Here is a 4,833-nt window from a genome sequence, read left to right as displayed (position 1 = left end):
CGCTCCTGCGACCCTCACCCAGAGCGCCTCCGCTGACCCTCCGGACCCGTAGGAACAGAGAGCGCCTCTCCGCCCCTCTTTCCCCTCCCCTCCAGACTGGCCTGCGCCTCGAAGCTCGAGAAGCGGTTCCCCCTGCGCGCCTCTCACTCCAGGCCGAGCTAGGAAGCGCCTCCGACTTTGCCGTGGCGCCGGAGCCCGCGTGGGCTGCCCTCGGCCGCCGCTGCTCTATGACCCCGGCTCCGCGCGCGACGCCGTCCCCGCTGCCCCGCGCCCCTCAGTGCGAGGCCCGGCCGGGACCCCGAGGGTCCAGAGAGCCCTGGCCCGCCCGACCCCATGACCCTCCAAACCAGAGAGCCCTGGAGTTATTCCGGGCCGCGGGGGTGGTGGAGCATGAGGGCTCCATTCACGTCTCGGTTTGCAACAGTAAGGACCTGTCCACCCCAGCAAAGGCCAGCCAGTGACCCCGCCGGCCCTTCAGGCGCGGCGTCCAGTTTGCGCGAAGTCCAGTAACCATCAACTGCTACGTTCTGTGAAGGATTTTGAGTAGGTGCGGGGCTGAGCCCCAGACAGCAGCTCCGGGCCGGACTACAAATCTTTTTTATCCGATCTGACCTGGATCCGTGGCTCTGAACTTAACGTGACCTCGGCGGCTCGCCCTGGGCTTTGCACGAGCGGGAACCCCGGTGCAGGGGAGGGGCTTGCAGACCACTGGAGGGCAAGTAGGGGAGGTATTTGTATGGTGGGCTTCCGTACAGGGTATTTTTCTAGAACGAGATATATAGATCTCAAAAGTAAAGACCTGGTCCCGAAGCACGACCGCGCCCCTAGGTCTCTCCACAGATCGCCCCTAGCGCTTGTCAGAAGAGGAGACTGGTGCCCCAAGTTTTCCTCCCGCGCGGCGCGTTGAACTTGGGCGCAGCGCTGGAGAAGCGCACGCTGTGCCCACGCGCTCACCTCGGCGGGAGCCACGGACCAATTCGGCGCCCAGGTTCTCCGGCTCCGCCGACGGGGCAGCCCGGATCCAGGAGGCTGAGACCTGCCGCAGACACCAAGGTCACCCGTCGTGACCCGCCTCGTCGTCATGTAGGAGAAAGGGCCAAAGGGCTGCTCGGGACACTTTTTAAAAATACTTAAGTTGAAAGAGGAGCTTGAAAGCGGAGACTAACGTGCGGGAATTCTCTGTTGTTTAAAGAGCAGTGCAAACTTGCTAGGAAACTCACTACGATGTGCCTGTTTACTCCGGGCGAATGGGCCCCAAAGGAAATATGCCCGGACCAGATGACCGGGCGAGATCCCCAACGCCAGCCGCTCCCGGCGACTCTCCTCCCGAGAGTCCGACACCAGGGAGGGACGTGCGGGCAGGTGGGTTTCCTTCGTCCGTGAGTGCTACAGCCTTCTTCTCTATTTTCTCATTTTATTTTTTTAAATTAAAAAGAGAGAGAGCGCACAAGTCTTAAAAGTGGATAGTCGAGCAGCGTCCGGTAAAATTTGCGCTATGAAAAATATGAGGTCTAGATAGATTAGTGTGTGGGTGAAGGCTGCTCTAGCAGAAACACGAGAAATGAGCAGGAGCCCACAATTTTCGTTTTTACTGTAGAAATCGGTAAACGAAATCGAATGGTAATGGTTTGCCTATTACGGCCACTGAGAAAGTTCGAAATAATTTAATGTTTCGGATTTATACGTATGTAATCACTATACTTTTTATTTTGTCTAGCTATTTCCATTAAGTTTTAATAAGCTGTTAAAGTTCCCTGGGTAAATTTTGTGAGGGTTTTTTTTTTTTTTTTGAGTGAGTGGAGATTTCATGAACCAGAAGCGAAGTTTGAGCATAATTTCCTTAGCCACTGGGAAGTCTGTATCTCCTGCCAAAATTTCCAAGGATGTGGAGAAGAAAAGAAGACGAAATACTCATTGAGTACCTACTATGCGCAGACACCCTGGTAGAACTGGCTTTACAAATTTTATTTCATAGTAATAATTGTTGATCAATAGGTGCTCTTTTCAAAAAGACCAAACCCTTTCTTCTGCATCCAAGACCTCAAGTGGACAGCTACCATAATTTTATTTTATTCGCAAGAATTTCGTTTTTATTACTTCCTTCTTCGAAGTGACATTATTGCCAAGGTTAATGGAGAGATCCATGTTTAATGATATTAAAGTCTGTTGGTTTAACTGATTACATCGTTTAGTGCTAATCCTGTGGGGGAGGGGGGAGTAAAGGTGAGTCAGCACTCACCGAATTTCTCCTAACTCTTTAGGTCCGTGTAAAAATAAAGAAATCTTTATTATGTTTGGCAGGAGAGGGAACTTGTAACTAGGAAGAGAGCGCCGTCACTGAAAGCAATGGGGGGTGGCGAGGGAAACATGCAAACCAACACTTTTCCGTCTCTGTGGATCAAAGGAACCGAAAACATGACTCGTTTTGTAAGGACGACGCAAACACTGTGGCTTATGCTGACCATTGACAGAGGCTGAGTTAGACTAGAGGCTTCGTGTGTTACAAAGGATATGATGAAGTTGAGTATCAGGAGCTTTAAAAAAGAGAGAGAACCGAGTTGACAACCAGATGAAGTGGGAAAGAAGGGGAGGAGAATACACCCAGGAGCCTGAGCAGGCAGGTAAATCATCAAAAATTCAGTTCCTGCAACTAATGAAAAAACCAATCTCACTGTACTCCAGGGGAAATGGTTCGCTGACGCAAGGCTCGATGGTGAGTCTATTTGTCGTGCTTCTTTTCCGGACTATCAAAAAAGTTATTTCGAGATTTAGCCAAATGTTTTGACTGGGAGACTGAAAACGGGACGATAAGTTTCCTGCCGTTACGTCCGAGCCCGCAGCTGGGCCCAGCGCCGAGCGCGCCCCGAGCCGCGCGCCTGCCGCCCGGGGCGGCTCAGAAAGGGCGCTCCCCGCTGCCCTAGGAAGAAGCGAGCCCGAAGTCAGCCGGCGGGGGCTGCTCGGCTTCCCCGCGGGGCCTGAACTGCAGCCTTCCTCCGGAGGAACGCTCCTCTAGTTTTGTTCTGGAAGGGGAAATGGGCTCAGCTCTTGGAGAGCTCTCAGGATTCCCTGTCGCTGGACAAACCTGGAAACTTTGGGAAGTACTATACTGAGCTTCTCCGGTTCCTGAGTCCCTTTCTATCTTCGTTTCCAGGGCTAAAGGGCCGCTTGCGGAGGAGGGGTGCTTCTTTAGTTTTATTTTTTTTTTCCACGTAGACTGGAGAAGCGCCGCCGCCAGCTCCGAAGGCGACTTGCCGACCTCAGCGCCCTGGGCTCGCGCGGCGCACCGCCCGCCCCTCCGCGCCCGCCCGGCCCCGCTCGCGGAGTGCGCGCGAGGGGGAGTATCGTCTCCTCGGGCTGGAGCTCGGTGCCAGGACGCTTTCCTGACATAACCCTGCCCCAGGGCGGGCCAAGACGGGCACTAACCATTGCTTAGCTTCCCTACTGCCGCTCAGGTCCCCACTACGACCGGCAACTGCCTTGAAACCCACCCCCAATGGCAGACACTCTGGCCTCACACCTCCCCTTGGTCCCCGCTTTCCCGGCCCTTTCCGGGGATCCCACACCCTCACCCCATTTCTCCCGCCCGTCGGGGCCGAACACTGGCACCTCTCCTCGCGCGCATTCCGCCGCGCCATTTTAACCCCTTCGACGTTTCCGCTCCGGAGGGGGCGGAAACGGAGGAAACCCATCCTCCCCACCTCACCCCACCCCGCCCCACCCGCGCGGGCCCTCGCCTAAGGCAGCCCGGAGGGGATTGTGAAACAACACGGTGGCGGGCGGGGGTGGGGGACACGCTACCTCCGGGCTCTCCAAACTTTGGCAAAATCTCGGGAACACTGATGCTCCCCCAGGACAGTCTTCTTCGCCTCGCGGCAAGCGCGGGGTATCCGAGTTTCTCGGCACCAACGGCGAAGAGCCTCTCCCTTTCCCCAGCCCCTTTAAGGACATCTGATCTTCAGTCTCGTAACTTTCTCCTCGGGTCTAACAGCTTCTTCAGCCGCGGAGAGCGACCCCAGGCGAAGCCGGAAAGGGAGAAAGCCAGGGTGTGGGGCTCATGCAAACCTGGGCGCCCAGAGGTTGGCTGAGGCCCTGCGGGTCGAGGCCCCGCGGGCTCTTGAGCAGGAGGAAGCCCCGGGAGATCTGCGCGGGGCACGTTGCCGCGCCTGAAACAGGCGTTCCCTTTTCCAGATCATATTCCCCATAAAATCTAAAGCCAGATGCATCACTTGGGCAAGTTCCCATTTCACCGCGAAAAGCACGGATTTGTTTCCAAACTGGACTCCAAATCGAGGTTTCTGGTGCGGGTTCCAGTGGCCTGCGCAAGGTTGGGGTTTCGATGCCTCAAGGGACTGCCCGGGCGGGTAACGTTTTAGATATTCTACCCCAGGCAAAGCATCATTTGCGAATGCGGAGATTTAATTTTAAAAAAAGGGGGGTGGGGGTGGTGCGAAGTAAACACAACTACGGGCTTTCAAAGCCGTGTGTGTACTTTTTAAGTGAGGTGGAGGATAAAAGATCAATTTCATCTATAGACGCCCAGTTTAGCAAGATAACCTGATGGAATCTCTGTTTCACAGAAATAAGTTACAAGGGGGGAAACTTGCAAGAAAGTGCGAACAGTGGCCACATATGAAACCAAAGGGCGAGCATGGTGAAAGCAGGCATTTTAATCACCCTGTTGAGTCAAAAAATAGCTTTTGCTGAGTTGGGTTTTTTTTTTTTTTTTTTTTTTTTTTAAGAAATAGAAGACTCCTTCCCAAAGAAATAGCCTACGGGTCTATTTCACCTGCGAGTTTCCTCTCATTATTGTATAAAGAAATTTGGGTGTAGTGG

At 54.2% G+C, this 4,833-nt stretch overlaps 1 long non-coding RNA gene across 1 annotated transcript; it reads left to right on the top strand.

Moving 5' to 3' along the window:
- Positions 1 to 614: 614 nt before the first annotated feature.
- LOC129624381 (uncharacterized) lies at positions 615 to 2,180 on the top strand. The gene is made up of 2 exons (XR_008700910.1): positions 615 to 1,362; positions 1,794 to 2,180. It is a non-coding gene; the product is annotated as an uncharacterized LOC129624381 (long non-coding RNA).
- Positions 2,181 to 4,833: the final 2,653 nt, after the last annotated feature.

Source organism: Bubalus kerabau, chromosome 12, assembly GCF_029407905.1.
Source record: "Bubalus kerabau isolate K-KA32 ecotype Philippines breed swamp buffalo chromosome 12, PCC_UOA_SB_1v2, whole genome shotgun sequence".
Classification (NCBI taxonomy): Eukaryota; Metazoa; Chordata; class Mammalia; order Artiodactyla; family Bovidae; genus Bubalus; species Bubalus kerabau.
Note: the sequence above shows the minus strand (reverse complement) of the source record. Positions and strands in the feature narration are given on the sequence as shown.